The sequence below is a fragment of the Phyllobates terribilis genome, unplaced genomic scaffold (genome assembly GCF_046119375.1).
Source record: "Phyllobates terribilis strain yellow unplaced genomic scaffold, ASM4611937v1 Scaffold_5__5_contigs__length_657084704, whole genome shotgun sequence".
NCBI classification, from domain to species: Eukaryota; Metazoa; Chordata; class Amphibia; order Anura; family Dendrobatidae; genus Phyllobates; species Phyllobates terribilis.
In genome coordinates, this window is record NW_027362765.1 from 36,787,529 (window position 1) to 36,813,783 (window position 26,255).

Here is a 26,255-nt window from a genome sequence, read left to right on the forward strand (position 1 = left end):
GGATCCTGCAACAAAGAGGACCTACCCTTACCCGGTATACTCACTGGGCCAGGGTTTGCGCTGGGCTCTGCAGATGCAGTTCTAAGAGAAGACACCTCGATCATTAGAACCTCAGTCCTATCTTATGGTGTCTTCAGTCAGGGTCCTTTTATCCAGGAAACCGTGATTTAGGATGAGATCTCCCCTCTTCTGACATCAGGTTCTGTCATTTGGATGCCTTTCCGCAATCTCAAATTCCAATTTCCTGCCAAAATGGAGGTGCCACCGTGGAACGCATTCAGAAGTGACGTCACTCCTCATTGACTCGGCGACGCTCGTCACTTCCCATGTGCGCCCCAGCCCGCCGGAAAAGCTCCATAAGAGAGATGGCAGCTGCGGCGCATCAACAGAGGAGAGGGGAGATGACGTACCTGGCTGGGGAGCTACAGGTGGCCCACGCCCACTGTCACCATCCAGCATTGCCCAGGAGCATGGTGTGGTCCCACTCCGGAGCGGGAGCAGCGCAGGGAGGAAGGTATGGGGCGATCGATCCCAGGCTGCCTGGCTTAAAGTACACCAATAGAGAGACTGCTCGCCGGCCACAGCACTCTCAGAAAGAAACCTCTTCACCCCTTAGGACCAGGAAAAACACTGAGGATGGAGGGAGGGGGTTGGCTATTTAAACCTCTTGTGTTTCCTGTCTCTAATTAGGATGGGAAGGCAACCTCGTGTGGTGCTGTCCTGGAGGGGATTAGAGAAAAAATGGATCACACCAGATGTCCCTACAAATAAGGAATATATAGATTCTGCTATTTTGTCTGTACAGTCTGTTCCTGTTATTCCTTGTGAGCTGATTACCTTCAGTTCTGTAGGTGGAGCAGCATGCTGTAGTTTTAACTATTCACTGTCTTACTTCAGTATTGTACCTGCAATTGCACAATGTCAATGGAATCCAGACATGTATTTGTATGTGTACCCTATCGTCACTGAAGGAAAGAAATGGATCACATATATAAATAGTAATTTGCAATATGAACATGTTTATTATTGTAATATAGAAAAGTTACAGAAGTTTATTAAAACGTGAAGATTATGGATTGAAAGAAACAAATTAATTTCAGATCACTAATATTGGGAGTTAGAAATAAAAGGAAAGAAGAAATGTTGGGTATTTTGGGAGTGTTTAAGAGTAACACTGCAATACTCTTGTCCATATAGTCAATACATTAATATTTAAAAATGTGAATTATTCAGTGCACATGGAATATTGCTCTTTATTTTCTTTTAGATATTTATTAGTAACTGCAACTATTATTAATTCTAATATTAATTCTAAATTGCTTTCCCTTTCGCTTTTACTTATTTGTCGTTACTTTGACAGTGTTTCTTATGGGTTTTCTTGTATGGTTTCTCAAAATATATGGTTTCTTTCCATGTAAGATTTCCATGGTGTTCAACAAAATATGATTTACATTTCTCAACCTCTGAGTATGATAATGGTTCCTCCTCGTGGGAGACTTTTGATGTTTAAGAATCAATTTGTGGGTAAAACATTTCCCATATACTGAACATGAAAGATATTATTCTTTGTGTGAGTTCTCTGATGGGCAACTAAAATTGATTTTCGATTAAAACATCTTCCACATTCTGAACACGAATATGGTTTCTCCCCTGTGTGAGTTCTGCGGTGAATAACAAGATATGATTTCTGATTAAAATGTTTCCCACATTCTGAACATGAAAATGGCTTTTCCCCTGTGTGAGTTCTCTGATGTGTAACAAGATGTGATTTATCCGAAAAACATTTCCCACATTCTGAGCATGAATAAGGCTTCTCCCCTGTATGTATTTTCTGGTGTGTAACAAGATTTGATTTATTTGCAAAACATTTCCCACATTCTGAACATGAAAATGGCTTCTCCCCTGTGTGAATTCTCTGGTGCACAACAAGAGTTGATTTATCTATAAAACATTTCCCACATTCTGAACATGAAAAAGGCTTTTCCCCTGTGTGAGTTCTCTGATGTGTAATAAGATGTGATTTATCTGAAAAACATTTCCCACATTCTGAACATAAATGTGGCTTCTCCCCTGAGTGAATTCTTTGGTGTTTACCAAGTTTTGATTTAGTTGAAAAACATTTCCCACATTCTGAACATAAATATGGCTTTTCCCCTGAGTGAATTCTTTGGTGTTTACCAAGTTTTGATTTAGTTGAAAAACATTTCCCACATTCTGAACATGAATATGGCTTCTCCCGTGCAAGAACTTTATCATTTCTATCAATTTCTAATTTCTGGTTAAAAAAGTTCCCACACTCTGAAGAAAAAAATATTTTCTCCTCTGTGTGAATTTTTTGATGTGTAACAAAAGACATTTTGGGGGAAAAATTATTTCCATATTCTATACTTGTAAATGGCTTATTTGCTGTAACAGAAGTATTATTTTTAATGCTTCTTTTGTGCGTTTTATTTTTCTTGAAAGTCTGTGATAAATTTGAAGATAGTACCAGTTTAAAAGGGTCAGATGATAGATCTTTGCTGTGAAGGGATGATGGAAAATCTTGAGTAATGACATTCACTTCAGTTATATCTTGTGCGATAGCAAAGTCATCTGATTTAAAAATAGAAGATGTCAGTTGTCCCTCTGATCTCCTAATGCAGTCATCGTCTAAGAAAAAAAAAAATATTTTTATTAAAATAGCCTTAGAAATAATATTTTTACAATTTTTCAAAAATATCCGTAGAAATTGCAAGTTATGTAGAAAAATTCAATTATTTATTAAAACAAAAACAGTTCACAGTCTAGCAATGGACCTCAGGGCAGGAATTTTTAAATGACAGTCCTTTTGCAGCAATTTCAAACATGCAGACATGTTCAGCAGTGCTGCCAAAGGAAGAAGCCACTCAAAAATTTATGGTGAGCGTGTCTCTAGAAGCACAAGCTGGGTATTATGTATCTGTAAATTTTCAGAAAGTGCCTGTGGGGTTAAAATAGTCACTACACCTATGAATCAATTTGCTGAGGGAAATGACATAAGTTTTCTAAAATATATTGAAAAAGTGATTTGGTGCCCCCAAAAATATGTTCAAGAAAAATTATAAAACCTATGAAAACTGGTTGTAAAACTTATACAGTAAATGCTATTTATTAACTATTTTGTATTACTACTTTCTGTTTAAGGGCATACAAATTCAATGTTTGAACATTTAGAATTTTTCAAATTTAGTCAATTTTTTTACTCATTTCATAAATAAACATCTCAACTTTATTGTACCACTAACAAAGTACAATGTGTCACGGGGGAAAAAAACAATCTCAGCAACCCTGGGATCAAGTTATTCATTCCAAGGTTATTACCAAGTAAAGTGACACATGTCCGATTTGAAAAATGTGGTCTGGTTAGGAACACAAAACTGGCTTAAGCAAAAATCGATTAAATCAGAGGATATTGGCCACTAACTACTGTAGACAAAACCTGTGACTATAGACAATAACATATCTACTGAAATGATCACACTCCACCCCAACAGTCCTCATGGTTAATGATTTAGTAACTAGTGGTGGAACATCTTTTGAGTAATTCGATTTTGTGACTTGGTTGCTCTTGACAATCCAATATTCAATTCAATATTTTCTGACAGATGATTTTCTTGAAGAAATATTAGATATTTAGAGCAGGGGCAGGGAACCTCAGGCCCCCGGGCCGTAAACCTTTTCTCTGGTCCCCAGGCAAATTCCAGGGGACCGCAGAGCTTTAATTTCTTCTTGCTCTGTCAGCATGAACATGCAACATTCACAACTAAATGCTGAGAAGCACGCAATGAAAGTTTACGTCCTGACACCAGTGCTATAGTCAGGAAGCATTTTGTGGGTGGAGTTAGCGCACGATATGTATGGCCCCTGAAGGATGGTATAAATATCCAAAAGGCCCTTGGTAGAATAAAAGATTCCCCACCCGATTTAGAGAGAAATTTTTATCATAGTCCACTAAATTTATGATGCACCATTGGAGCTCTTATGAGTTCTGACCAGCAAAGAAGAGAAGGTATTAGTGCTCCCCATTTCAGCAGAGATTGGGCAGTTATCTGATTTCCTTAGGATTGGAAACATAATGTAATTTATGATGTGGAGTAATGCCATGAAACCAGGGCTCGAGCCATGCCAACACATCTCATGCAGATATGAATAAATCTATATTAGATCCATCAACCTCGCACAGCCTGGAGATATATCACGGCACAGGTGAAATGTTTATTGTGTAGTCTATCACAATCCTCCTTTAAGTTAGTCAAAGAAACTGAAAAGTCAGGATAAAGGGATAATCGGCTGTTATTGTACAGAAATTCACACTTGGCCAAGGTTAAAAATTATTACTGTCATTTAGTTTTGTAAGAAAGGGGAATTTTTATTTTCTGGCCTCTTAGACTCAACCATGGATGGCTCCAGTACAAGATCTTATATAATGAATTTGTAGGATTCAAAACAGAGAAAACATATTTCAGGCTCTTGAAGGTAAAAATATCAGACCTTCATCTATTAATCGTTGTCCTTTTTTTATCCTTACTACTAGTGATGAGCGAGTACCGTAATATTCGTAATCGCTATACTCGTAACGAGTACTTTGTAATAACCGCGTATTCGTTCCGAATAGTGATTACAATGTAAGTCAATGGGAAATGCGAGTAATTTTCTGCTGGACCCTACAAAGGTTTCTGGGGGCCTGAGGAAAAGGCTGAAATGGATGGGAAAGTGATGAAACAGAATGGGAAGAGCCTGGAGAATGTGCCTGCATGCATTTTTGACTCGCATATGGTTTTTGGGAATAAGTTTGTCGCAGTGTTACGCCACTTTTACAGACACACAAGAACAACTACCAAACCTAACCTAAATTGCATTTAACAGGCCAAAAAAGTTAAGAAACAGGTTTTCCTGCACAATCACTTGTATATAAGGCCAAATAAACCAGAGAAACCAAAAATTATCCCTTTTAGCCTGTGTTCACACATACTGTTGTGGCTTTTTTTCAACTTTTACAACTGGGAGGGCCCTGACATACATTTTGTAGGTCCCTTTGTCATACATCATTTTTAGTTCGCTATTCCCCAGCACTTTACAACCACAGCTAGAACGTACTAGTAGGTATGTTGCTCTTTGACCTGAGAGGCCTCAGGTGGCTCTGTAACATGCGTTTTGGAGGGACAGCTGTTATTTAGACATTTGGGCGGTCCCTCCATCATTGACACTCAGATGGAATACAGTGGAATACATATTCAATAGCAGTTTACAATGTGCCCATTGTAGCGTTGGGCTTGACCCTCCTCCTCCTCCTTCACCACCATGTGATACTGCGGCCCTAAATTCAAATGTACAGAGGGCCTGCAGTAGGCAGGAAAGCTGAGTTTTGTGAGAGCCCTCGTGGGGCCTTGTAACATACATTTTGAAGTGCCCTCCTCTAGAGATTTTGGAGGTCCCTCTTGTGTACAATACATTTGAGAATACCCTCACTTATTCATATTGTAGGGCCCTCACTCTATTATTTAACTCATTTAAGGGCAGAGACTACAGAGAAAAAGGCCAAGAGACATGGAGAAGATAGCAGTGAGTGCAGCCTGCGATCCTCAGGTATGGCTGAACTCTGTGAACAAGAAAAATATAACTGCACTAGTCAACTGGATGACGAGCTCAAACATATCACTTGTGCAAGTCAAAGGACAAAGGATATATGGTGCCCCACCCTCCAGGATGGGTTGGAGAAGCTTCTCCAAATAGCTCAGAGATTTTGATTGTCGATATTTCCCAGATTATATAGGAAGAGAAGACTTCTTGATACCGTACTACTTGGTCCAGTGCAGAATGTGTATCGTATTTCCAAAAATTACTCCTGGGGGCTGTGTCATAGGTGCAGGAAGATTCCATGACAAGGGCCTCCCTTGTCAAACATTATCTACGATGGAGTACTGTAGTAGTTGTGGCCCTCAATTCAAGTTTTCAGAGGGCCATCAGTCGGTCGTCTACAGTCAGTGTAAATTTCTATTGAATATGTATCCCCTATCTCAGTCACAATGTGGCACAAGCCAGGCATGTTTTGTGCCAAATAGGGTGACTGACAGTACATTTTTATTGAATATGTATCTCCTCTCTCAGTCACAATGTGGCACAACCTGTGACAAGGGCCTCCAATGACAAATATTTGTTTGTTAGGACCACTGTACATTCCAGATTTGTCCACTGCACAATGTGCATAGGGTTTCTAAAAATTAGCCCTATGGGCTGAGTCATGGTTGACGAAGGAAGGAAACGGGTTTTTATGGGAAGGGGGATACGTTAACAGCAGTAGCATGAATCTGCATTTTTGGTGAATTTAGATTGGCTTGCTGTCATCTGGAGGGATTACAAACTGTGGAGATATCCAGTACTTGTTGAATTTAATTAGAGTAAGTCTGTCTGCATTTTCCGTGGAGAGGCGTGTGCGCCTATCAGTGATGATTGCCCTAGCGGAACTGAAAACACGCTCAGACATCACAGTAGCAGCCAGGCAGGCCAGCACCTCCAAGGCATATAAGGAGAGGTCGGGCCAAGTGTTCAGCTTAGACACACAATAATTAAAGGGAACTAAAGCGTCAGAAAGGACGCACGTATGGTCACTTAAGTACCCCTTGACCATGATCTGCAACTTATCCCTCCTTGGCATTGTTAGAGGCACAGATAGCCCTTGCTGTTGTGCTGGTTTATTGAAAATTGCCCAATTTGTGTTCGTGTCTTTCCCCATTATCCCTTGGTGTTGAAAAGAGCCGGTACCTCTGCCACCAACATTGTCTGAGGATGATGTTTCCAGGAACTGATCTACAACGGCCCTCTTGAACAATTCCATTGTAAAACTCTTCGGTGGCTCCAAAAGGAGAGAAGGAAATTTCTCCTTGTACCGTGGATCGAGAAAGGTGGCCAACCAGTATAGGTTGTTAGATAAAATGTGTATCACGCGAGGGTCTTGCCACAGACCCTTACACATGAACTGTGCCATGTGGGCCAAGCTGCAAAAAGGCAAATGTTCTGTGTCCCCAACTGTAGAAAAAGTACCCATCCTCTCCTCACGCTGACTCGCCTCCTCCTCCACCTCCTCTCCAGCCTGGACAGACATGAAGCTTGGGTTCGGTGTCCCCTCTGTAGCATTACGAGTCCCCTCGGTAGCACAGAAAAACAAGTCCTCTCCCTCCTCATCTTCCTCCTCGTCACCCATTGTTGCCTCAGAATATTGGCTGGGTAGTAACACCCATTGGGAAATCTGGCTCCATACCAACATGCTGGGCACTCAAAGCTTCCTCTTTGAGATTATGCAGTGATTGTTTCAAGAGACACAGCAGCGGGATGGTTATGCTGATAATAGCCTGATCACCGCTCACGAGATTGGTGCAGTACTCAAAGTTCTCAAGAACCTCACAAATGTCAGCGATCCACATCCACTCGACAGTTGTTATGTGTGGTGGTTGACTCTCAGTCTGACGGGCATGCTGAAGCTGATATTCAGCTACTGCCCTCTGCTGTTCACTAATCCTCGCCAATTTATGATAGGTGGAGTTCCACTGCTTGGGCCGGTTGCAAATGAGTCGTGACTTGGCAAATTCAAGCGCTTTTGCAGCGCTGTAAGAGCAGCAAAAGTGGTAGAGGAAAGGCGGAAATGGGCGCTAATACGGCGCACTTTCTCAAGTAGGTACGGCAAGTCACGGTAAGTTTTCAGAAATTTCTGAACAACTAGGTTCAACACGTGAGCCATGCATGGCACGTGTACCAGCTTGTCGACCTTTAAAGCCGCCACCAGGTTACGCCCATTATCGCAGACTACCAGACCGGGCTGGAGGTGCAGCAGGGAGACCCACTGATCGGTCTGTTGTTTTAAAGCTTGCCACAGCTCTGCTGCAGTGTGTGCTTTCTAACCTAAACATATCAGCTTCAGCAGAGCGTGTTGCCGCTTTGCCGATGCGCTGCTGCACAGGTCCCAGCTTGGCAGTGATGGGGAGGATAATTCAGCATAGGATGAGGAGCAGGTGGAGGGGAGAGAGGAAGTGGAATATGAAGAGGCGGAAACCCTGATAGAAGTTTGGCCTGCTATTCTTGGCGTGGGTAGGATGTGTGATGTTCCCGTTTGTGCCTTTGTCCCACCCTACACCCGTTTCACCCAGTGTGCCATGACAGAAATGTATCGTCCCTGTCCACAACAACTTGTCCCTAGCTCAGCAATCTCTCCCTATGCTTGTAGAATGCAGGCTCCGGACGCAATGTGCACAAAATGGCGGCGGCAGGGATTAAATAGACCCTATGACGCTGGGCGGCCAGCCAATCACAGTAATGCCACATCCAAGACATCTGCGGCATTACTGTGATTGGTTAAGAAGCCCAGCATGTTTAGTGGCTGCAAAGAAGGCGCAAAAACTGCAGGACGGGACATCCGAATATAGCGAGGCGAGTACACAAATACTCGCAGAATAACGAGTAACCCGAATAAAGTACTATTCGTGCAAATAGCGAATAGTAACGAATACACTCGCTCATCACTACTTACTACATTTTAGAAACGATTTTAAAAGATTATGTGATCTGGGCAGTTAAGGGTCAGAATCTTCTAATTACAGGAATAGGATGGATACTCTGGGCTTTAAGCTCTTGCCAAAACCAATCTAACGCCAACGGGAGAATTTTTAAAGCCAAAAGTAATGGGGACAGTTTTGTGTAGAAGAGCATCTATTGGTTTAGCAGGAGAATGGTGACCACTTGATTGTGATGTGGCCGGACTACACCACCGATAAAGTAACCACAGCTGCTGATTGAGAAGAAACTGTGATTTCTTTACATTTAGTGGTTGCTACTCACCTGGGTAGTCATATGTAGGAATCTCCTCTTTACACCACTCATCACCAATCACATATGTCTCTATAGTATTAATATGGGTCATATCTTCACCCTGAAAAAAAATATTGTAAAAGTCACAGGCAAATGGAGAAGTCACATCTATGATCAGCTCTAATCCTGCCATCTCCACCGTTCTCATTACACAAGTATAAAACATATAATACTGGTGGATAAAACAAGACTGAGCACAAGACCTTCACAGCCGTCTACATATCATAGGGGAAATCTCATGACACCTTCTCTCCATCTACCTGATGATCCTGATGAACATTGGGATTTTCTTGTTTACATTCCTGTGGAAGAAGAGGACGGGGACATCTCTCTGGTGTTGTCCTCTTACTGGATAGAACTGGAGGAAACACATACAGGGACTGAATTCATTCTTTACATACAGATAATTATAGGCCGTGTCTATTTAGTCCTGTCTATTACCTGGTGATGTGGGGGGCTGGGGAACCTCCATCATGACGTCTTTGTACAGATCTTTATGTCCTTCTAAATACTTCCACTCCTCCATAGAGAAATAGATGGCGACATCCTGACACTTTATAGGAACCTGACAAATACAATGAATGATACCGTCACCCCCCAGATCCCTTCATAGTGTTACTGTATAATGTCCCAGCATTCCCAGCAGCGTCACCTCTCCAGTCAGCAGCTCAATCATCTTGTAGGTGAGTTCTAGTATCTTCTGGTCATTGATGTCCTCATTTATCAGGGGGTGAGGTGGAGGCCCCGTGATTGGGCTCAGGGGTCTTCCCCATTCCTCAGACATAGGGGCCTGACAGTGTTTACTAGAGGTCTTCTTCACCACTGTGTAATCCTGGTTATGGAGAGACACATTAATAAATCTCACTACAGACATTTCCAGAGTCCTTACCTCTCCAGTTCTGTCCATCTGTTATTCCCATAGATAAGAATGATGTAATGTGACGTCATCAGAATCTCTCACCTCTCCAGTAAGCCGGAAGAGGATCTCTAGGGTGAGGTGTAATATCTTCTCTGCCATCTTCTCCCTGTCCCTATCCATTCTTGATGGGTCAATCAGGAAAATTCTCTTATATAGAAGATCTCTACTGAGAGGATCCGATATTGTAGTGACCTGAATGAAAAGAAGATGAGCTGATGATGTAAAATCATAAAGAATCCCATGAAATAATACAATTACTGGATAAGAGGAGCATATAATGTATTATATTGTGTAGATGTTGCATTGTTGCTTTGTATACATTGGAAAGCCATGAACACCGCTCACTTGCTGCACCCATGACTCTGATGCGATTGTAAAGGGGTATTCCACTTCTCACACTACCTAGTCCACTAACCTAACACAATAGGCTGACAATGAGCTAAGTGCACCCCACAGCCAGTTCTCACATTTACAACATACTTCTTGATGTCACCAACTGCTTTTTTTATAGGCCAGTGAGAGGCCTTCCCCATGTGTGACACACTAGTTCACATACAAACTCAAATTTCCCAAGCAGCTAAAAGGTACTCTTCTTGCATTTTGTATACACAGGGTAACACAACCAAGCTATACTTTCCCTCTTCAAGGTTGTGGGTACGTTTAGAGAAGCAAGGAACAAACTTATTACATTTTAGATTTAATACATGAAAAAAAGCTATAATCATAGATTCTATAATGCTTAAGGATAACAATGTTCTACATATTTTTTCAGTTATGAAATGAGCCATTTCTCAATGATTTTGACTTCCTGAATTCATACTGACATTGAAAATATTTAGTTGACTCTTGTTTCTTAGATATCAAAGAGTTTTCCTTTTGTAAAAGAAGTGGTCCAAGCTCTAAACTCTACTATCTTCATGGAAAAAAGGGTTTATATCAAGAGGGTGGCGGTTGGTTAATTTGGTAAAGTATGTGGAGAATGGATTAGGTGCGCAGCTGTGGTTTTGGAGGCGCTGGCTAGAGATGTCTTATTTAATTTACTGATCCTGTAAATTATGATTACCACCTGTCTGGGTAATAGGATAATGTATTTGACTAATTGTATAAGAGTAACACCTATTGGAGTATGGGTATGGTTTTACTGTAATGCACACTGTGGGAAAGGGTGGTGAGGGTGGATGTTAGTTCTGGGTTGGGAAGGGGAGAAAGTAATGGTGGTTATTTCAATGTCTTTGAATGGATAATTGTTTATATAGGTACTATTCCTGTATATGTACAGTATGATGACATGTAAATAAATTATTCTGCTGTAAACTATGCTATTTGGCATTCAATAAAAGTTTATTGATTAAAAGAAAAATACTTTTCCTTTTACCGCTACATATAATTAATGCATAAAAAGGTTCAGTACTTTGAAACATTATTATTTTTGTAAATATACAGATGCAGAATATTTTTTTATGCCAATTTTCTGATATTTATTTAGAGTAAACCTGGCAACAATTCAAATAACTAAAACCTGTCTAATCACTATTGCGGGTTATAAACAGTTACAGAAATTGCAATACATTTGCTCCTCATTCAGTGAGCACTCTGTTTTGCTTGTCTCTTGTACTCCTGCATCCGATCATCTCTTACAATTGTCCAACATAAATCTACAAGCATTGATGGATTCTATTTCCCATGATATCTTTTATCCATAGCCGCAATATCTTGGTGAAACCTCTCACCGTGCTCGTCACTCATTGCTCCGCAGTTTGGTGGAGAAAGTCTAGATGCAAATGTAAGAAATTAATCTATAAGGACTGGTTACAGCCAAGATCCTTATATGTTTTGAGGAGAATTACCACAAACTCTTCATAGTTATCTGCTCTTGAGTTTTCTAAAAAAAATTAGTTACAACTTATCACTAATGTGGATGCTACCCATGCAGCCTTTTCCTTGCCCTATACGTAGCCAACTACCAATCAATAAGATATTAGGAAATCCAGCAAGGTGGAATGTGATAATAAAATATAATTTTTAATGTAAAGATGCTAAAACTAAGCCCCCAGGCCAGACAACATATAAAATGACCACAGACAAGCAAACATGGAAAAAATTAATACCCAGAGCAGCCAGCTGGCTGCATGGACATAAGATCAAATATCAAACGTATAGTCAGTGCAATAGTTAATGATGAGATATGATGTGATTTTCAATATCTATAGCACATGTAAGCTGCACAGACACAAAATTGATTGCAATGTATATATAACGTATAGTCAGCGCAATAGTTAATAACCAGATATAATATGATCTAGATTAGAAACTCGGCCGTGAAGGCTGGTACATGCAACACACATTTTCTCCCCTGATGATTCACTAGAAGAAAAGCATCGGGAGCAGTATGGGATATCTGCAGTTATGACCCTGGGACTCCTTATGGTTGGGCACTGTGTGGGTTCTATATGATAAATACCACCCTCCCCCCTCTTATTTATCCCATAGGGATCTATTTTAAGCTGACTCAGTATGGGAATATGGTCTGGTTCTCTTGGATGTGAAACCACACATGAAGATACGGTGAGACCTTTCCTTTCCTTTTTCTATATTTCCCACAAGAGTTAACTCTTAGGACCGATCGAGATGTGCTATGGATATTGTGAAGCACACCATATTTGATCACTAACTTTTTTTTGCTGATTATATGCATTGCAAACAATTTTGTGTCTGTTCAGTTTATATGAGCTATAGAGATTGAAAAGCATATCATATCATATCTGGTCATTAACTATTGCGCTGACTATACATTTGATATTTGATCTTATGTCAACGCAGCCAGCTTGCTGCTCTGGGTATTCGTTTTTTCCATGTTTGTTTGTCTGTGGTCATTTTATATGTTGTTTGGCCTGAGGGCTTAGTTTTAGCATATTTACATTAAAAGTTATATTTTATTATCACATTCTACCTTGCTGGATTTCCTAATTCCTTTTCCTTACCATGCAACAAATGGAGAAACTCCTCCTCACCTTGAAGAAGCTTACGAATCTGAGGTCCAGCCTTGGAAATTTATCAATGAGATACTTGAATACTTCATCAGGCCCAACTTGATATGCAATGGTGGAAACAAATTCTTATGTGGGTCAACAAGTGCTGGATGCAGACATTATTACTCCTTGGCCGAAGTGACTGTCGGAGAGGCCGGTCTCCTTTATTGTAGCGATATTCTCTTGCACGACTATCCCACTCACACAGAAAGCAGCAGTACTTTGTGTATCCACCCTCTATTCTAAGTAAGGGGGCAACCACCTATAAGTCACCACAGAGGGCCACAAATGTTGGTCTTAGTTCAGGCACCTCAACAGCTGTTTGTGAAGGGACATGGCTTTTAGGCTTGTTTTGGACTAATCGATGAAGAGTCTCCATAGTTATGACTTATCTTCAGAGCTTCCATTAAACTGTTGATGTTGTTGCATGCCAAAAGACTGCCCTCCATGAAGAAGTATTGGACAATATCTTTATCATGGTTGCTGAACAAAGAAATCTGAATATCGCCCATTAGGAGATTCCACTGCTGTAGCCTGGAACCTAAGGGCTCAGCAGTGTATATATAACCTGAGCCATCAAAGGTTTGCATGTTGTATATTCACACAAATGATTGTTGTAGAAAAAAGTTTAAAAACAGGTTTTAAATTTCAAAAGTCTTTTTCAGGTGGATTGTAGACATAAGCCCATTGAGTTCAAACTAAAGCCTAACATGTTCATCCAGAGGAAGGCAAAAACTCCGTGAGGCAGATACTAATAGCCCCATATTACAGGAAAAATTCCTTCCCGACTTCTAAAACGGTAATCAGACTAGTACTCTGGATTAAGTGAAAAAATTACAGTTTTAGGAAGAGCGAAAGATAAAATACTCAAATTCTTAATGAAGACAGAGAGAAGTCATCTTCTATATATCTTAATTGACAGCATCCTTTATTTTATCGGAGGCACAAAATGATAAACCGTCATTCATCAACAACGGCGTTTTTCATGCCGGTCTTGATGAGGGACGTGCTGGACTCAGATGTTTCTGATTCATTAAGAGGCACACACCTTTTAATTAATCAGGAGTGTCTTGCAAGTCGTCACAAATCATTAATCTTTAGAAGTAAAATTTCTGGAGTAAGGTACTCCACAGCTTGTTAACAATTAGACGAGCTGTGACATCATGCCCCATTTCATGCCCAGTATGGTGAATCTGATCTAAACTGGAATGAAAACGCCAAAAGTTAGAATTCTGGCATGATAACTTTAACCCCTTTACAACCCAAGGTGGTTTGCACGTTAATGACAAGGCCAATTTTTACAATTCTGACCACTGTCACTTTATGAAATAATTAATCTGGAACGCTTCAACGGATCCTGGTGATTCTGAGACTGTTTTTTCGTGACATATTGTACTTCATGATTGTGGTAAAATTTCTTCGATATCACTTGTGTTTATTTGTGAAAAAAATGGAAATTTGGCAAAAATGTAGAAAATTTTGCAATTTTCAACATTGAATTTTTATGCCCTTAAATCAGAGAGATATGTCACACAAAATAATTAATAAATAACATTTCCCACATGTCTACTTTACATCAGCACAATTTTGGAACCAACATGTTTTTTTATTAGGGAGCTATAAGGGTTAAAAGTTGACCAGCGATTTCTCATTTTTCCAACAAAATTTACAAAACCATTTTTTAGGGACCACATCACATTTGAAGTCACTTTGAAGGGTCTTTATGACAGAAAAAGTGACACCATTCTAAAAACTGCACCCCTTAAGGTGCTCAAAACCACATTCAAGAACTTTATTAACCCTTCAGGTGCTTTACAGGAATTTTTGGAATGTGGAAGAAAAAAATGAACATTTAACTTTTTTCACAAAAATGTTACTGTAGACCCTTTTTTTTTTTTTTTTCCGCAGGGGTAACAGGAAAAAATGGACCCCAAAACTTGTTGTGCAATTTCCCCTGAGCACGCAGATACCCCATATGTGGGGGAAAACCATTGTTTGGGCGCAGGGCAGGGTTCAGAAGGGAAGGAGCGCCATTTGACTTTTTGATTGTAAAATTTGCTTGAATAATTAGCGGACGCCATGTTGCGTTTGGAGAGCCCCTGATGTGCCTAAACAGTGGAAACCCCCCACAAGTGACACCATTTTGGAAACTAGACCCCTCAGGGAACTTATCTAGATGTGTGGTGAGCATCTTGAACCCCCAGGTGCTTCACAGAAGTTTATAACATTGAACCTTAAAAATAAAATTTTCACATTTTTCCCACAAAAATGTTTTTCAGCCCCCAATTTTGCATTTTCATAAGGGTAACAGTAGAAATTGCATCATGCAGTTTGTTGTGCAATTTCTCCTGAGTAAGCAGATACCCCATATGTGGGGGAAAACCACTGGTTGGGCATACGGCAGAGTTCGGAAGAGAAGGCGCACCATTTGACTTTTTGAATGTAAAATTTGCTTGAATAATTAGCGGATGTGCCCCTGATGTGTCTAAACAGTGGAAACCCCCCACAAGTGACACCATTTTGGTAACTAGACCCCTCAGGGAACTTATCTAGATGTGTGGTGAGCACCCTGAACCCCCAAGTGCTTTACAGAAGTTTATAACAAGGAGCCTTGAAAATAAAAAAAATCTAACTTTTTCCACAAAAATTATGTTTTAGCCCCAATTTTTTTTATTTTCACAAGGGTAAGAGGAGAAAATGGACCCCAAAAACTTTTGTGCAATTTCTCCTGAGTACGCCAATACCCCATATGTGAGGAAAATACAGTGTTTGGGCTCACGGCAGAATTCAGAAGGGAAGGAGCGCTGTGTGACTTTTTGAACCTAAAATTGGCTGGAATCGAGAGAGGACGCCATGTCGCGTTTGGAGAGCCCCTGATGTGCCTAAATAGTGGAAACCCCCCACAAGTGACCCCATTTTGGAAACTACACCCCTCAAGGATTTTATCAAGGGGTATAGTGAACATTTTGAACCCAGAGGTACGACAGAATTTGATAACATTAGGTCATCATATTGAATAAGTTGTCATTAATCTTGAGCGCAAGTGCTCGCTACTTGAGTTTGCATCGGGTACTCAGGTATGCACCATGTATCGCGGGTGCTCGAGTGACATTCTCGAGTCCCCGTCCGCATGTTTCACGGTTATTAGACACCAAAAAGAAAACATGCGGGGATCGCTCGTGCATGGCAGGCAATCCCCGCAAGGTTTTTTTGACCGCGAAGCATATGGGGCGGAGACTCAAGCATGTCACTCGAGCACCCGTGATACTCAGTGCATACCCGAGCAACCGATGCAAACTCAAGTAGCGAGCACTTGCACTCAACACTAGTTGTCATATCCTCATCTTTTGTTTTTTTTTACTTTTGAAAAATATCCCAACCCTAACCCTAGCCCAACCCTAGCCCTAGCCCAACCCTAACCCTAGCCCAACCCTAACCCTAGCCCAACCCTAACCCTAGCCCAACCCTAACCCAACCATAGCCCTAACCCTAGCCCAACCCTAACCCCAACCCCAACCCTAGCCTAACCCTAACCCCAACCCTAACCCTAACCCAAGACTTTATTTTTTACGCCGTTCCTTGTGCGGTATAAGTGATTAGACGACTTTATTCTTCGGGTCGGTGCAATTACAGCGATACCAGAATCATATCGGGTTTTTATGACTGACAGCTGTCACACACTAAAAGACGCATTTTTTTGTAGAATCTAGTTTTTGCATCGCCATATTTTGAGAACTATAATTTTTCCTTATTTTGGCCGATAGCCATGTGACGGCTTGTTTTTTGCGGGATGAGTTGACGTTTTTATTGGTGCCATTTTCAGGCATGTGACATTTTTTGATCACTTTCTATTCCGATTTTTGGGAGGCAGAATAAACAAAAACCAACAATTCAGCAATTGTTTTTTTTTTTAATTTTATGCTGTTCCGCGTGTGGTAAAATTGATAAAGTAGCTTTATTCTTTGGGTCAGTACGTTTACAGCGGTACCACATTTATATCGCTTTTCTATGTTTTGGCGCTTTTACACAATAAAAGCAATTTCATAGAAAAAAAAAATTTTTGCATTGCTTTATTCTGAGAGCTATAAATTTTTATTTTTTGGCTGATGGAGCTTGTTTTTTGCGGGACAACATGACGTTTTCAGCGGTACCATTTTTATTTATATTCGTCTTTTTGATCGCGTGTTATTTCATCTTTTGTTTGGCGGTATGATGATAAAGCATTGTGTTTTGCTTCGTTTTTTTTTTTTTTTTTTTTTACCGTGTTCACTAAAGGGGTTAACTAGTGGGAGTTTTATAGGTCACGTCGTTCCGGACGCGGCGATACCAAATATGTGTACTTTTATTGTTTTGTTTTTCATAATAATAATTATTGATGGGTACATTATATTTTTATTTTTGGTGGATTATTTTTTTAATCTTTTTTAATATTTGTATAATTTTTTTATTTTTTTTTAACTTTCTGACACTTTTTTTATTTTTATTCTTTGTCCCACTATGGGACTTTCACTTTTTTTATTCTGATCGCCTGTATAGCACAGGAATGCAGCACCATCCCTGTGCTATACAGGCTGTCAGTGCTGCAGATGCAGAAGATATTTTGGTCATGCACTGCGCATGACCAAAATATCTTCCTGCTGTCTGGTGACCCGGATGTTGTCATGACGACATCGGGTCGTCATGGCAACATCCGGGAAGCCGCGGCAGACAGTGCTCGAGGCTGACAGGAGAGGTGAGTATCGCGATCACCTCCCGTTGTCCTCGCAATGCTGCGATCGACTTCAATCGCAGCATTGCGGGGGTTAATGTGCCGGGAGCGGTGTGGGAAAGCTCCCAGCACACAGCCTGTGCGCGAGCAATCATAAAGACGTATTAATACGCATCAGGCTCTTAAAGCCCAGGGCGCAGACACGTATTAATACGTCTTGGGCTTTAAAGGGGTTAATGAATTGGGGCCATAGAGGCTACTCCATTTTATCTTACAGGAAAAATATATCTATATACCATGTTGGCCAGTAGATAGAAAAAAAATAAATCTAAATTGGAGTCCTCACTGTTCGATACCTTTTAATCGCTGACTGAAAAGATAGTAACAAATATAATATCAACTGATGAAGAGACTGTGCAGCCAGTGATCTGTGGATGATTTATAATGCGTCATCTATGTCAATCAAGGCAGAAAGATTAACGGTATCAACTACTGAGGACTCTCAATTTTGATTAGTTTTTATTTTATTTGATCCACACAAAGTAGTGGTAGCTTCTGTTCTCCATCAATATATCCTTATAAATCTCCATAACTGCCGGGGCTTAACAATATTATTATAGAACGGTGTTATTAAAAATATCAAGTGAAAAAACAAGCTAAAATACAGCTTCATTGACTAAGAAGATAAAAAGTTCTTCTTCTGGAATAATCTGTCCCCAGAATGTCTCCATTACAAAGTACAGCTCATACCGCAGATAAGAGCCCCCCATATATCTGTAGCACCGGCCCGGATCCACATCTCCAGACTGGGGAAATTGATCCAGGAGGTCGGTGCTGTGTCCCGGGGTCATCTGTATCTGCATCAGAAATGGGGTGAAAGGAGGATTTATTTATAAGGAGGTGGGTGTGTCGTGCTATATTGTGGGGGGCAGTTTGTATCATAATGTGTGTGGGGGGAATGGTTGTACTGCCAAAGTACCACCTGGTTTACAGGTGGTAGTACCACCTTGGTTTACAGCCAAAGCTAACAGACCATTCTCTGTACTCCTTCTTCTTGACCTGTCCTCTGCTTTTGATACAGTTGACCACTGCCTCCTACTACTGCTCCTCTCTTCCTTTGGTGTCAAAGACCTTGCCCTATCTTGGATCTCCTCATACCTTTCTAACCGCACATTTAGCGTCTCCCACTCCCACACTACCTCCTCACCCTGCCCCCTCTCTGTTGGAGTCCCTCAAGGCTCTATCCTAGGACCCCTACTCTTCTCAATCTATACCCTTGGCCTGGGACACCTCATAAAATCCCATGGCTTCCAGTACCATCTGTACGCTGATGACACCCAGATCTACCTCTCTGGCCCAGATGTTACCTCTCTGCTGTCCAGAATCCCAGCATGTCTAGCAGCCATATCCTCCTTCTTCTCCTCCCGCTACCTCAAGCTTAATGTGGACAAAACTGAACTCATCACTTTCCCCCATCTCGCGTATCTTTCCCACCTGATCTTTCTATCACAATAAATGACATCACTCTTTCTGCTGTACCGACAATCCGCTGCCTCGTAGTAACCCTTGACTCTGCCCTGTCCTTCAAACCCCACATCCAAGCTCTCGCCACCTCCTGTCGCCTCCAGCTCAAAAATATTTCCAGAATCCGTCCTTTCCTCAACCCTCAATCTACTAAACTGCTTGTGTATGACGTCATCATCTCCCGCCTCGACTACTGCAACATCCTCCTCTGTGGCCTACCTGCTAACACTCTCGCTCCCCTCCAGTCCATCCTCAACTCTGCTGCACGACTTGTTCATCTCTCGCCTTCATTGGCTCCCATTTCCCCAGCGTATCCAGTTCAAACTACTAACACTGACCTACAAAGTCATCCATAACCTCTCTCCTCCATACATCTCTGAACTAAACTCCCGATATATTCCCTCACGTAACCTCCGGTCCTCCCAAGATCAGGGCCGTATTTGCCCTTAGGCACTTGTAGGCACATGTCTAGGGCGCCGGAATTTGGGGAGGGTGGCGCCTGAGCGTGGTTTTTTTTTTTTTGGTTCGTGCCCCGAGCCGGCCTGGGTGGCTCCGCCCCCCCCAGGTCATCGCGCCCATAGGCGGATTATAAAGAGGGCAATCGGGGGTGTCTATGGCCGGATTACCCTCATTATATGTACGGCGCTGCGGCACATACTGGCAGACAGTGGCGGGGGGGGGGCCCCCAGACCGCTCCCCCAGCAGCGGCGCACGGCCGCTGCTTCTTCTCCGGCCGGGCCAGCACTGCAGCAGTTAACTTCCCTGTGTGCAGGCCCGGCCGCGTCACTGCTAGGAGGCACGGCCTAGCTGTAACATCACGCAGTGCGCGCCCGGCCTGCAGTGCTGCACTGGAGAGGACTGGAGCCGAGCCGGGGGATGGTGAGTCTGTGTGTGTCTGTGTGTGTGTGTGTGAGAGAGTGTGTGTGTGAGAGAGTGTGTGTGTGTGAGAGAGTGTGTGTGTGAGAGTGAGTGTGTGAGTGAGAGTGAGTGTGTGTGTGAGAGTGAGTGTGTGTGAGAGAGTGAGTGTGTGTGTGAGAGAGTGAGTGTGTGTGTGAGAGAGTGAGTGTGTGTGTGAGAGTGAGTGTGTGTGTGAGAGTGAGTGTGTGTGTGAGTGAGTGTGTGAGAGTGAGTGTGTGTGTGAGAGAGTGTGTGTACAGTACAGACCAAAAGTTTGGACACACCTTCTCATTTAAAGATTTTTCTGTATTTTCATGACTTTGAAAATTGTACATTCACACTGAAGGCATCAAAACTATGAATTAACACATGTGGAATTATATACTTAACAAAAAAGTGTGAAACAACTGAAAATATGTCTTATATTCTAGGTTCTTCAGAGTAGCCACCTTTTGCTTTGATGACTGCTTTGCACACTCTTGGCATTCTCTTAATGAGCTTCAAGAGGTAGTCACCGGAAATGGTCTTCCAACAATCTTGAAGGAGTTCCCAGAGATGCTTAGCACTTGTTGGCCCTTTTGCCTTCACTCTGCGGTCCAGCTCACCCCAAACCATCTCGACTGGGTCCAGGTCTGGTGACTGTGGAGGCCAGGTCATCTGGTGTAGCACCCCATCACTCTCCTGCTTGGTCAAATAGCCCTTACACAGCCTGGAGGTGTGTTTGGGGTCATTGTCCTGTTGAAAAATAAATGATGGTCCAACTAATCGCAAACCGGATGGAATAGCATGCCGCTGCAAGATGCTGTGGTAGCCATGCTGGTTCAGTATGCCTTCAATTTTGAATAAATCCCCAACAGTGTCACCAGTAAAGCACCCCCACACCATCACACCTCCTCCTCCATGCTTCACGGTGGGAACCAGGCATGTAGAGTCCATCCATTCACCTTTTCTGCGTCGCACAAAGACATGGTGGTTGGAACCAAAGATCTCAAATTTGGACTCATCAGACCAAAGCACAGATTTCCACTGGTCTAATGTCCATTCCTTTCCTAGAAGCTATTTTACCATGAAGGCCTGCTGCACAAAAGTCTCCTCTTAACAGTTGTTGTAGAGATGTGTCTGCTGCTAGAACTCTGTGTGGCATTGACCTGGTCTCTAATCTGAGCTGCTGTTAACCTGCGATTTCTGAGGCTGGTGACTCGGATAAACTTATCCTCAGAAGCAGAAGTGACTCTTGGTCTTCCTTTCCTGGGGCGATCCTCATGTGAGCCAGTTTCTTTGTAGCGCTTGATGGTTTTTGCAACTGCACTTGGGGACACATTCAAAGTTTGCCCAATTTTTCGGACTGACTGATCTTTATTTCTTAAAGTAATGATGGCCACTCGTTTTTCTTTACTTAGCTGCTTTTTTCTTTCCATAATACAAATTCTAACAGTCTATTCAGTAGGACTATCAGCTGTGTATCCACCTGACTTCTGCACAACACAACTGATGGTCCCAACCCCATTTATAAGGCAAGAAATCCCACTTATTAAACCTGACAGGGCACACCTGTGAAGTGAAAACCATTTCCGGTGACTACCTCTTGAAGCTCATCAAGAGAATGCCAAGAGTGTGCAAAGCAGTCATCAAAGCAAAAGGTGGCTACTTTGAAGAACCTAGAGTATAAGACATATTTTCAGGTGTTTCGCACTTTTTTGTTAAGTACGTATATAATTCCACATGTGTTAATTCATAGTTTTGATGCCTTCAGTGTGAAAGTACAATTTTCAAAGTCAGAAAAATCTTTAAATGAGAAGGTGTGTCCAAACTTTTGGTCTGTACTGTATGTGTGATATTGTGTGTGTGCAGGCAGATATCATTGTGTGATGTCTGTTTATATGTATTTTTGTGCTTCAAATGTGTTTATGCGTGTATGTATATGTCGGTATATGTTTGTGTGTGCGTGACTGCGTGCAGCCTCCCGCTGTCTCTCCGGGGGTAGCCGTGCGGCCTCCCGCTGTGTATAGATGGCGCTGTGCGGCCTCCTGCTGTGTATAGATGGCGCTGTGCGGCCTCCTGCTGTGTATAGATGGCGCTGTGCGGCCTCCTGCTGTGTATAGATGGCGCTGTGCGGCCTCCTGCTGTGTATAGATGGCGCTGTGCGGCCTCCTGCTGTGTATAGATGGCGCTGTGCGGCCTCCTGCTGTGTATAGATGGCGCAGTGCGGCCTCCTGCTGTGTATAGATGGCGCAGTGCGGCCTCCTGCTGTGTATAGATGGCGCAGTGCGGCCTCCTGCTGTGTATAGATGGCGCTGTGCGGCCTCCTGCTGTGTATAGATGGCGCAGTGCGGCCTCCTGCTGTGTATAGATGGCGCAGTGTGGCCTCCTGCTGTGTATAGATGGCGCCGTGCGGCCTCCTGCTGTGTACAGATGGCGCCGTGCGGCCTCCTGCTGTGTACAGATGGCACCGTGCGGCCTCCTGCTGTGTATAGATGGCGCCGTGCGGCCTCCCGCTGTGTATAGATGGCTACGTGCGGCCTCCCGCTGTGTATAGATGGCTACGTGCGGCCTCCCGCTGTGTATAGATGGCTACGTGCGGCCTCCCGCTGTGTATAGATGGCTACGTGTGGCCTCCCGCTGGGTATTGATGGCTACTTGCGGCCTTCTGCTGTGTATAGATGGCGCCGTGTGGCCTCCTGCTGTGTGTAGATGGCGCCGTGTGGCCTCCTGCTGTGTGTAGATGGCGCCGTGCGGCCTCCCGCCGTGTATAGATGGCTACGTGTGCTCAATAATGAGTCATACAATTAATGTAAGGCTATGTGCCCACGATGCAGAAATGCTTCGGATTTTTTTCGAGCGTTTTTGCATCTCCCTGGCAGAAAAAACGCATGCGGATTTTACATGCGTTTTTCCTGCCAGGGACATACGAATGTGAAGCTTTCTTCACTTGCAATTCCGCATGTGGGTTGACAAGCTATTTTAGCATCACTTGGAAAGTGCTTGACAACTTGATCACACTATATAAATCCATGCAACCGGCATGCATTTATATAGTATGACCGTAAAAGAATGATAAAAAATAAAAAATAAAAATATAATTACCTTCTGATGGCCTGCTAACGTCAGCGGTCGCGTGACCCGTCAAATGACTAAATGACGTCACGGCAGATCCTTTTCAGACCACCGTAAGCTGCCGGCAAGCCAGGACGCATCAGATAAAGAATAAAGACACCGGGGGCCATCAGAAGGTAAGTATGATACTTATTTTTTATTTTATTCTTTTTTTTTACAGGTACTATGGTACCCGGGTCTGGAGGAGAGTCTCCTCTTCTCCAAACCCGGGTACCATCCGCACATTGAAACGCATGGATTCTGCATGTACAGATGCAGTGATGCGGATTACATGCGTTCCAATGCAAGTCAATGGCGGCGAAAACGCCGAGCTTCCGCAAAATAATTGGTAGTGCTGCGGATTTTTCCACAATGATAATCCGCAGCGGAAATTTCCACAGCATGTGCACAGCACATGCGGATTATCATTGGGGAACATGGCAGACCTTCTACCAAGTGTTTTTTTAGCGTTTCTGCAGCGGAATTGCTTAAAAAACGCATAGTGGGCACACAGCCTAAAATTTTTTATTATAATTAATATTGTGCCAGATTAATTTCACGTGAACTATCACATGATCTATCACAGGGGATCATGTGACATGTGATACATCAGGTAGGTGTGTGTGTGTGTGTGTGTGTGTGTGTGTGTGTGTGTGTGTGTGTGTGTGTGTGTGCGGGGGGGAAGCCGCGCCTTCTAAACTGCCCAGGGCCCTTGCTACTCTTAATCCACCCCTGATCGCGCCCTCTCGCCCTCCGGTCACACCCACCCACCTCACCTCTCTAGTCTGTTCTGCTGCTGCGATCTGGAAAGAAGAGGAGGAGCCCGGGCACTTGAAGATCCCGCGGAGACCCGGGCAGCACATCGCTGGCGGCGGCTCATCTCAGCAGGCATCGCCGGTAATTGTGTCCTGTTGTGATGTGCCATTGCGCCGACACTGCCACCCGGGCCGTGGTGCCGATGCATGATGCTGGCTCAGGAGCTGCCCTTTCTGCAGACAGTCTGCTCTGCAGCATAATTGATGATGGCGGGCGGCAGGCGGCGAGGCGGGATCATAGTTTAGGCGCAGACGCGCAGTCAGCAGCTGCCGTCGGTACTGTGTTCTGTGCTGTGCAGAGCCCAGACTGCCAGAGTCTCTGACTAGTCTCAGACTCTGAGGAGTCTGACTAGTCTGTGACTGTTGTCACTGGTCAGACATGATGGCAGGCAGCAGCAGGGAGGGACACAGTGGGGTCTGAATCCCAGACATGGGCTGCATCAGGCACTGCAGCATTGCATATGGGCCATATGCCTGCTGCAGCCCAGTTCTGTGTGGGCTGCTCCCATCCCCCCCCACCCCCATATACAATGCTGCAGCCCTGTGGTCTGTGTGGGCCGTTCCCATTCCCCCCACCCCCATATACAATGCTGCAGCCCTGTGGTCTGTGTGGGCCGCTCCCATTCCCCCCACCCCCATATGCAATGCTGCGCCCTGTTGTCTGTGTGGGCCGCTCCCATCCCCCCCCACCCCCATATGCAATGCTGCAGCCCTGTGGTCTGTGTGGGCCGCTCCCATCCCCCCCACCCCAACCTTTTATATGTGCTACATGGAATGGGGAGGGGGAGAAGCTACATGAAACTTGGGGAAACGGCCGCGACGGGGGGGGGGGGGATATTGGATGTGAGGGGGGGCACGACGTGGGGGGAACGTAACGGGGGGTGAGGCGACCATTGACAGTGCCTAGGGCAGCAGAAACTCCAAATACGGCCCTGCCCAAGACCTCCTTCTTTCTTCCACACTTATTAGTTCCTCACGCAATCGCCTCCAAGATTTCTCCCGAATATCCCCCATCCTATGGAATTCTGTGCCTCAACACGTCCGATTATCCACCACACTTGGATCCTTCAGACGAAACCTGAAAACCCATCTCTTCAAACAAGCTTACCGCCTGCCATGACCTTGCTTGCTGCCACCCCCAACAACACCGGAGCTACTGCAACCCCCCAACCTACTGTCTCCTCCCCCATTCCTGTAGAATGTAAACCCGCAAGAGCAGGGTTCTGTTCCCTCCGTACCAGTCCATCATTGTTAGTTTGTTTACTGTAAGTGATATCTGTATTTGGTATGTAACCCCTCCTTATGTACAGCACCATCGCGCTATATAAATTAATTATAATAATAATAATAATACTGGGGGAACATTATACTGTGTGTGTTGGGGGGGATGGTGGTACTGGAGGAACATTATACTGTTGTGGGGGAGATGGCGGTACTGTGGGAACATTATACTGTGTATGGGGGGAAGGCGGTACTGTGGGAACATTATACTGTTGTGGGGGGATGGCGGTACTGTGGGAACATTATACTGTGTGTGGGGGATGGCGGTACTGTGGGAACATTATACTGTGTGTGGGGGATGGTGGTACTGTGGGAACATAATACTGTGTGTGGGGGGATGGCGGTACTGTGGGAACATTATACTGTGTGTGGGGAGATGGTGGTACTGTGGGAACATTATATTGTGTGTGGGGGGGATGGCGGTACTGGGGGAACATTATACTGTGTGGGGGAGGTGGTGGTACTGTGGGAACATTATACTGTGTGTGAGGGGATGGCGGTACTGGGGGAACATTATACTGTGTGGGGGAGGTGGTGGTACTGGGGGAATATTATACTGGATGTGGGGGGATGGCGGTACTGTGGGGATATTATACTGATTTTGGGGGGATGGCGGTACTGTGGGGATATTATACTGATTTTGGGGGGATGGCGGTACCGTGGGAAAATTATACTATGTGGGGGGGTTGAGGTAATGTGGGAATATTAAACAGTATGTGGGGCCATTATACATATTACATGGGGGCACAGTGAGGGTCAAGGAAAGGGCACTGTACAGTCATGGCCAAAAGTATTGAGAATGAGACAAATAGTAATTTTTCCAAAGTTTACTGCTTCATTTTTTGTAATGGCAATTTGCATATACTCCTGAATGTCAAAGAGTGATCAGCTTAACAGCAATTACTGTACTTGCAAAGTCAATATTTGCCCAGAAAATGAACTTTAACCCCCAAAACACATTTCAACATCATTGCAGTCCTGCCTTAAAAGGAGCAGCTAACATCGTTTTAGTGATTGATCCATTCCACAGGTGTGGGTGTTGATGAGGACAGGGCTGGCGATCAATCAGTCATGATTAAGTAAGAATGACATCACTGGACACTTTAAAAGGA

General features: G+C 43.5%; 1 pseudogene; it reads right to left on the reverse strand.

Annotated features, from left to right (window-relative positions):
• The window catches only part of LOC141270691 (uncharacterized), an 81,747-nt pseudogene that overhangs the window by 54,010 nt on the left and 1,482 nt on the right, over positions 1-26,255 (reverse strand).